This window comes from Temnothorax curvispinosus, unplaced genomic scaffold, assembly GCF_003070985.1.
Source record: "Temnothorax curvispinosus isolate PA1 unplaced genomic scaffold, ASM307098v1 QBEX01004747.1, whole genome shotgun sequence".
NCBI classification, from domain to species: Eukaryota; Metazoa; Arthropoda; class Insecta; order Hymenoptera; family Formicidae; genus Temnothorax; species Temnothorax curvispinosus.
In genome coordinates this window covers 93,641-103,271 of record NW_020214527.1, presented here as the reverse complement: position 1 = coordinate 103,271, position 9,631 = coordinate 93,641, and the positions used below count along the sequence as shown (strand labels likewise).

The 9,631-nt window shown below is 39.9% G+C and overlaps 1 pseudogene; it reads right to left on the bottom strand.

Annotated features, from left to right (window-relative positions):
* Positions 1–7,696: 7,696 nt before the first annotated feature.
* LOC112453849 lies at positions 7,697–8,771 on the bottom strand (annotated as a pseudogene).
* Positions 8,772–9,631: the final 860 nt, after the last annotated feature.

The window sequence follows — 9,631 nt, the reverse complement described above, 5'->3', positions numbered from 1 at the left end:
GTGAAAACGGATGTATTCAACATGGCCTGTTTTGCTCGTATTGGCGATGCAAGACTAATGCGTAATGGTAACGCGTGTATCATCAATCTACCCCACTTGAACCAACACAGTGATATAGTCATGTATTTAAATTAATTTTTTTCTGACGCTTTGCGACATGTAATTTGAACGTTAAATTGCTTTTATTTCTAATTTAGAAATTACATCAACTGACCAAAACCTATAGTCGAAATTAATAATGTCTCGATGATGATCTGAAAAAGTGCTGTGTGAATCCGACAAACCAAGTTGGCTCACAGTTTTTCGATGTTCATATAGGAAAAGACGTTATATATTGCCAGTTACGGTCGATTTAAAGTACTTTAATTGTTATTCTATTCACTGGCGAAAGAAATTTATTATTCTGTTTAATATAAAAGTTACTCTCTTTATGCAAGAATTCATGTATGAAAAAAATATGGGATTATCTGGGAGCACCATATATTTTCGCTTCGTTTACATTTGCTGCTCACTCTGCTTTTTTCCACTCCAAGTCACATAAAACCTATTTTAGATCTTACGAAGAACCCTTTCTATCGGTGGACCATATTGACGCTAATTAAACGGGCACTCAAAAGTTGACTAACCGTCAATTGCAGCTCAGCGCATTGAGAGCGACTCCCCTTTGCGATTTCCGGCTAAATGCGGATTAACATCATTCAGAGTTTATAACTAACATTTGAAATGAAAACGGCACCACGCATATCAAAGGTCTTAAATTTTTATAATTCTGCGATCAGTATGGAGGGCTTTTCAGATTAAAGATCAAAGCTTAATTTTTACAAAGTGAAAATAAAAATTTATAACTTTGTAAAATGATTAAAAATAGATGATTTAACGTAAATTTCAAATAAAAAAGATTCAAATGTTTGTATGAGGATGTTTAAAATTCATATTCTGGGAAATGGCGTATAGTGGTGAAAGGGTTAAGGAGCCATAATTTATGCGCCAAGTGACATATGTCTTCGAAGAAATCCGCATGCGAATCAAAGAGTGAGATGCTGCCACATGTGCTGCTAAATTTACTTAATGCCTCTGCGAAAGTATAGGGTAAGAGAAAGTAAATTGGGAAAGAATTGCTGGGTAGACGGTTTATAAAAATCCCATTAAAAAATCATTACTACTGTATCTTAACTTGTTTTTGGGTTCACAAACAACGCAAGAAACATGAAGAAAGATGCAAGTATTCCGACACAAATAATAATCCATTTCAAGATATCAATTTATATAACTGTATACATCATAAATATAAAAAAAGTTGAAAAAATATTACCCCTATAATGCTTAAAACGCACGGTATTTTCAAAAATCATTCTTATGGAAATATAAGATAATATAAAATTATTTATTCATGTATATATACGATCAGAAAATATTTTTAAGCCGAGAAATTAAAAAAACAGCAAATAAACTACTGATTGTGAGCAAAATCAGGATAGCCAGTATTACACAGATTCACACATGTAATATCCGCTCTAATTTCTACTAACATCTTTATCTTGTACGCCGAAACTTCCGAGCGGTGAATCTCTTTCGGGACAGAGTGTACCTTTGCATATTAGGATACAACCGAGGCACGCGGAGAAGGAGACATTCGGCAATTTCGCGAAGTTGATAGCCATTATCATATTCCGCACATATCATATCAAATTTATGGCTAATAAAGACCGATCGGGTAACAGGCCCCTGGGCCTGCCGTGAGCCCGCAGGTAGACCCGGGATCTCTTTTCCTCATTCCCTTCCTCGTTCGATCCCGTAGCGTTCGCCACAATCGACGTAGTTGGTTTGGCTTTATAGTCATGGCAGTTGGCAGTAGTAGCAATTGATATGCGTGCCATTGATATATGGGAGCATATTTCACAAGGTTGGCAGATCTTCGAGGTCTCCGGGTTTGTTATCTCACGCCGCTCTCTCTCTCCTTCCTTTTCTCTCCTTCTTTTCTTTCCCTCTCGTCCGAACCTCTTTTCTCTTCTACCGACTATTTCTTTCCTTCTCCCTCTCTTCTTCCTTCTCTCGCTCTTCTTCCTTTCTCTCGTTCTTCTCTCGACCAGCCCGGAGATCGGGCTACCAATATGAGCGGTGAATTATGCTTACCCTTTGTTAAAATACTTGACGTGTCTTTGATTGGAACGAGCGGGGGCAGCCACGCTCAACGGGGGAAAAAAAGTCGCCAGGCGTGCAAGAAGATACGGGGAACCTTTGACCACGGCATCCAACCCTCACGGCATAATGACTACGGCTGGACAAAATTTACTTTCTAAGCGGTCGTAAGCCGTGAGCAGTGGCGCGGACTCTGGCGTATGATACATTGAGACTTTATCGGTTTGTTAGTTCAGCGTCGACGTGCCTCTACCACCGCGTCATCGTATAACCGGAAGAGTTACGGCACCGGGGCCTCGGAATATCTGTTTGCATTGTTTTCCGCAGCGACAGCTGAGGCTCGGGGCGAGAGAGTGAGACCTACCTTGACCTCTGACCCGTGTAAATGGATCTCAACTTTCTCGGACGTATAATAATCTGGAGAGAGAAAAAGAAAGAGAGAGTTTAAAACGTCCATCGTGTATACGAACTTCTTCTTATGTAACCATGACACAAAAGCGGTGCGAACCGTGATACGCCCAGCGTCAGCTTTCTGCTGGACCGGCTTCGTTCTCTTTTATCTCTTTCATCACGAAGCACGTTTATATATTTACCACGCTTATGTAAGTTTCTACACGAAAGCCACAAACAAGCTGGGTATACGATGAGGGTATTATTGCGCAATAATTTATACTGTTGATACATTTTATAAATTTGAAGAAAATTACTGAAAAATATTTTAGAAACAACTCATTAATAAATCTGAATAATTTCTTAGCGAATTTCTTTTCGCTAAGTTTCAAGATTAATCAAAGTAAAATAAAGATAGCAAGTAACATTAATTATTCTCTAAATTATTATCAAAAATATATTTGTCGAGAAGTCTGTATCTGAAATATTGTATTCGTAGATTCTGTATTGTGCTAATGATATTTACCGTGCATTTATGCTGTTCAAGAGAGATAGAAAAATTTTGACTGTCAATACGTACATACAATATTGGAGAAATTTCTGCACACGCGAGAGACACCGACGCGATTATTTTAAATTGGGAACAGCACACGGCCTCGTTCGCAATGTCGCCGAATGATTCCGCGTGCCTGATATATCACCGCGTTTCAATACGGAGAAGATAATTCGATCAAAATGAGATACGGGAAACGTTTTATCGGAATTGCTAACCTACCGAAATGTCGCTGCGCGCTCACGCGGACCACGTTGAATAAATTCATGAGTTATACACAACCGCCGATAAATTATGTTTTCACTTCGTTGAAGCCTGTGACGTATGTTTGAGCAAAACGGCCGAAAGATGTCCATTGTTTGATGAAAAATTACCAATCGCGATTTTATCGACGGCTCACATTGCGACCGCCGATAGTAGTTCGATTTAAAACGGACAATAGGGATGGTTCGGCTAAAAACGTCTGTTATATAACGCCCAGTCAGCGGCTGACATTTATTTTATTTTCCAACTGTAATTTTCACAGATGCCGACAACGAAGTGGAACCTTCAATCGCGTGATAGATCAAATAGCGAACCGATATTAATAGCTTACTTTACTAATTAGACGTCGGGGGCTATCTCGTATCATTCGACGCAAAACCGGCGGTTCCCTATCGCCTCACACGAATTCGTGGAAAGTATATTCGAGATCTTTTTCGTGCCACATTGCGTCCGCTAACGGTCGCGTTCGTGTACACGGGCAAAATGTCAACAACTATATGGAGCGTGTCACGCATTCACGGAAGGCTTATCACTAGTCCCGACTTAATTGTAATTGCCATTCTGTGTTTGCAGAAGCCATGATAACACATTTCCGTATTCCATATCGCCGGTAAACGCGAGCCAAGCTTAGATAACTCCATGAAAAAAATAACGTATTATTCTAGCTGGATGCAAAGTTGTAAAGTTTGGTGTGTGAAGTTGGCACACCTACTTTAAAATTCGATAATTTTGATTAGAGTTCCAGCTTCTTTTCGAAGAGTATAGGAGTATTTTCATGTTTATAAAAAGAGTTCCGGCGATTAACACTATGAAAAAGGTAATTAAAAAATGGGGTGCTAACTTCATACCCAACCTCAAGACCGAATAGTTCTGAATAGCTTATTTGAAGAATTTTGACGACTAGAGTTCCTGATAAAAATAAAAATTTTTTGATTTTTTTCAAAAAACAAAAAAATAAAAGTCTGATTTTTTTGATGAGTACAAAAGTTTCTAATAAAAGAAAAAATTTTGAATTAAAAAAAAAACAAAAACAAAAAAAAATATAAAAGTTCGATTTAAAGTCAGAATAGTTCTAAGTAGCTCATTTGATTCCTTTCGAAAAGTTCTAGAGTTCCTGATAAGTAAAAAATTGCAAAATCTTAGAATTGTTTTTAAAAATCATCAAAACACAAATAACATTCACGGCAGACCTTCGAAGTCGAATATCTTCTTAAAATTCCCATCAAAACGCCTGCAACTCCACCACTAACCAGTAGCAATCCGGCCACTATTAATAGTTAAGAAGATATTCGAAGATGCCATTCATGCAACGGATGACATTCGACTATTGTAAGCCCCGTTTCACACATATCCGACACTGGACTACTGAACGCCGGGTATCCGATCGCGAAATGTATGGAATTAATATGGAAGCATTTACACGTTTGTCCGATAGCCGATTTGTGAAAACAAACAAAATCGATCGGATACCCGGCATCGGTAGTCCAGTGCCGGATACCTACGTGTGAAACGAATCTAAATATTTCTGTCCGTAAACGGTACGGGCACGGTACGGTTATCTATATCGATCTTAAATCGGAAATATATTCACGGAGAAAATTTGTTATACGAGTAAGGGCCAAAGCACATATGACAGTCGTAGTCGCGGACGTAAGTAACGCACAAGCTTTGGCGTATCCTGATTTGTCAGGTCGAGGACTACGACCGTCATATACCGCTACGCCATGTTGTGCTTTGGGCCTAATATTGATATAAATCTCGCAGCATCGATATATACGCGTATAATCAATTAAAGATCCAACGATAAAATTATCGTAAATAATATCAACGAGTAAAACGCATAATTCAATGCATCGAGTAGACATTCATAGCGTATTAAAAAATTGAAGAAAGTTACGTGCAACGTAACTTTCTGTCATTTAAAAAAGAAATGTATAATTTTATAAAATAATGAAAAATTCTTTTTCTATACGGCTAATTCACTGCAAATCCAAGTGTGTTATTTTAACTAAAGCTCTTCTTCCACATTTCTTGTCGTTTTGAATAATGCCATTTAACACGGTTGAACATATTAATACGATTAAACGTGTTGATTTAACAAGCAACAAAACATGTAAAACGAGCTTCAGTCAAATGTTCCATTTTTAAACGTTTATACGTGTAGAAATAACACACTTGGATTTACAGTGTATAATAAAACGGCTCGCAATTACGATTAATTACAAAGTATTCTATACATATAATCATTAGTCTATATACTCTATATAAATAAAAAATAGTATAGTTACTATAATTGTCCCTACGCTATTAAATATCAAAAGATAAAATTTAAACCAATACCTTGAGTTAAATAACATTTTGTTCTTTTTAATTACCATGTGTCGAAATTTATTATTTTAACAGAAATAATATTATTTTAACTCCATTGACTAGTCAAATTAATAATTAAATTAACATTGTTTTAGTTAAATTAACCCTTTAAGAGCCACACATCGATCCCCTTGGAGTAAAATGTTATAATTTATAAGATAGTCTTAAAAGACGTCCCTGATGAAAGTTTTTTTTCGTCTTTTTTTTCTTTTTTTTTTCTTTCTTTCTTTCTTTCTTTCTTTCTTTCTTTCTTTTTGTTTTTTTGTTTTTTGTTTTTTTTTTCTTTTTTGTTTTTTTTTTTTCTTTTCGTTTTTTTTTTGTTTTGTTTTTTTTTTGTTTTTTTTAATTTACATAATTATGTACACAGGCTCCTAAAGGGTTAACGACATATTGGCTACGTTTACACCCAGCGATCTGATCGCGGCCTGACCTATAATGTGACCCGAAGTAGGTCCAGTCATCATTCGTTTACACCGAAAGAAACCTAAAAATTGACGGAATCGTATTTGGGATCGCCCTGAATTGCAGCGAATTCAAACAAGCAAATGAAGCTTTTAGGACGCGTCGCGCTTGATCGCGCGTTTACATCGCAAATGATAACGGCCTATTTCAGGTCGGGTCACTAAAATACGCGGCCTGACTTGAAGCCAGGTCCGGTCGCCTATCAACTGTTTACAGCAGGCGGGCTAAATAATTTAGGTCAAATTTGAGGTACAGGCCGCGGCCTAATTTCAGGGTGTAAACGTAGCCATTGAGTAACAGAGATGGTCTTACTTCGCGTGGCCCTAATATTAGAAGAAAGTTCACGCCGGCGAAACTGGAAACAATCAGTTAGATTACGTGATCGGAGGCACTGTTGGCCGTGTACCAAACCCGCGGCCGATCGACCGGTCGCTCGCAGAATCCGCGTTAAGTATGCGATCGCGTATACACGTACTCATCCTCTCGGACCTACTACCGGTTATCACGCTGGCCACGCGGCGGCCTCGCTCCCGTCCGCGTTGCGAACAACGGCAAGACTACTACCTTTTGTAAATCGTGGCAGAAAGGAGCGCGAAAAAAGTGGCGAATCAGTGTTAGAATCCAAAAATTCAAGTGGCCTGAAAACTACGGTGGTGCGAGCACTGTCGTTTTGTATCGAAGAAGTCAGGCTGTTCTTAAGCCATTGATTCTCTGCACGAGTCTCTTTGGGCCTGGAGTCAAAAGTCAGTTTCTGGTCTGGTGATGCGAATATATAGCCTCTCCTAGTCAAGTCATGCGCTGCAACACCTCCCAGTGGTCTTGCTGAACCGCTGCAATGGGGGCTGTTCCGATTCAGTACGGCTCGGTCGCAAGATCTGATGTCGGCTGGCCAGCGCGTTCTGCAGTAACCAAGTGGCGTCAATGGCGAATAAACTGTGCCTCTAAGAGCCTGTAGTGATACGGTCCCAAGTATCGCTGGTGAGTTGCGGAGCCAAGGAAAAGCACGGTTATCTGGGAAGCTCTCGGCTGTCAATCCGTTTGCTCCACAACACGCAGTAAATATGAAGAAGTTAAGAATGAATCTTCACGCCCAGGTTCTCGGATGGTCCGGGCACTGCACGCACGATGCGAGATTGATGACTCGGTTAATGCGGAGACACCCAGTGACTCCGTAGCTGGCTCCTCGAGAGTAGGCGCTAGTTATCGGGTACAGAAACGATTACGCCTCTTGACGCCCGAGACTCATGCCACGAATAGCCGTGGTCCCCAATAGCCTTTTTCTTCCTTCTTCTTCTTTGTAAATTTTATGGCACCTAATCTTCCTCAAGATCACATAACGGCCAAGAACAAGTCGAATATAATACAGACTCGAAAGATTCAATCCAAACTCGGCGCTAAATGCATCCAGCAATCTTCAAAAATTATTCAGGACAAAACACGTCCGAACATGTCCACGGCCTCGACGAGACTTGCCCCCGGTAGCCGTGTCAAGTTAAAATAGAAATAAATAGTAATAAGTTATTTCGTGAATGGATATCCATCTGTGTCAAACGCAGTGCACGGACACTGCGTTTCAAGCACGCTCGGCGCCAGGGATCGACTCGCAGCGGTGGCGGGATTCGCATCCGCTTCTCCCACGTTGCAAGGCCGGCCAACTTCGACTCCCCGGCTAAAGTAAAAGATAATCGCATGCTTTAATAGGCTTGGAACCCTTAAGGGAGAGTCGTTCGGCTGATTCGATTCAGAATCGTAGATCAATGAGACCCTTTCGTCAGGACTGGAATCCGATTGGGCCTGATGATCGATCGAATGATGCTTTCGCTTGAACCGTGACTGACCCATCTCGCAAAAACCCTTCGCGAATGGATTGTTATTAATCTTCGACTTAGTGATGTTCTTATTTTGGTATGCCGTCACCGCGATAAAATTCCGTCTCCTTGAAAGCGAACAACGTGGTTGAATGAGTAAAGAGCTCATTGTAGTTCTTCGCATCAAAGCAACAGACTATCCAGATCCTAGAAACGTATTTGTGCATTGATGTTAATACCACGTTATTATTGGGGTTGATGTTGTTCGTGAGCTTCAAGTTATTGAAGCTGGTCAGATTGTCCATCCAGTGGCTCCCCGTTGCCGGACTCTCGGGATGCTTATAAATCCTATAGCCGAAGGGCTGTTGCGGCTCTACCGGCCCAGCAAAACTCCAGCCACCCATATTGCTGTCCTCGCCACCGTTCTGGTATCCACAGTGGCGGCGATCGGAGGCCGGTGCTATCTCCATGAGGACATAATAATTCTCACGTTTCTCTAAACCGTTTACGTTTATTTGAACGGACGGAAACATGCGCCGACCGCTCTTAGTAATTATCATTTCTGTATTATTCTCGTAGAATTGCTGCCAGAGATTTCGATTAAGCAGCTCCACGTTGACTCCGCGCAGCAATGGAGGTTGAAATACCCATTCGCTTGAATTCATCCTCTCACCTAATTGTAGAGCGATCGGTGACTGCGCGAAGAGTAGCGATGCCAGTTGCATATTCAGAAGAGCATCAGTGCATTGTTTGGATCTTGAAGAAACATCTCCGATGATCGACATTTCTTCTCCGATACCGTCGGTGTAAGGTATAAGACAAACACGGAAATGGTCAGAACAAACGTCCAAATCACGTGCAGTTGTAGAATGGAACTGATTGTGAGACAACCAGTTCTAGCCTACCAGTGACCTACCACAAAACGAGATCAGTGCAATCCGCCGAAACTAGGCGAACTATATGTGTCGTCGGTCGTTCGGTGCCAACACATGAGACAACTGTATCCATAAACCCTTTATTCTTTCTGCCGCGATTCACAAAAAGTAATATATAAGGTAACAAATAACGCTCACATGATAATTTTAAATGCCATAATCACACTAATCTACTGAGCCAGTTAAAATAAATATTAACTCATTACGCGTTGTTAATCCATTTGTCGTAACTTTCTCTTTCTTTGATCCTTTAGGGGCCACACATCGATCCCGTTGGAGTAAAATGTTATAATTATTTTGATGGACTAACAAAATTATTTTCAGATCTGTATCTAGCTAAGTTTTTAGATACTACGGGTACAAAATTCGGTTTTGTGAAGCGCAAACGAAAGCCAGAGACTTGCAGAGTTTCTTATTCACGCATTATGGAAATGCACGCCTTTAATCTACACATACGGAAAGAACGGTTTTCTGTTTAAAAATAATTTTGTTGCACCATTAAAATAATTATAGTAGGTCGCTGAAGTATGATGATAATGCTGTAAAAATTTTGATATTTTAGTAATCAGTTTGATTGTTTTACACAATTATTTTGATGATGCAACAAAATTATTTTCAGATCTGTATCTAACTAAATTTTTTGATACTTCAAAACCATTCTTTCCGTGCACCATTCTTCTGTATACTCTTTACAAATATAGAAAGAGGAT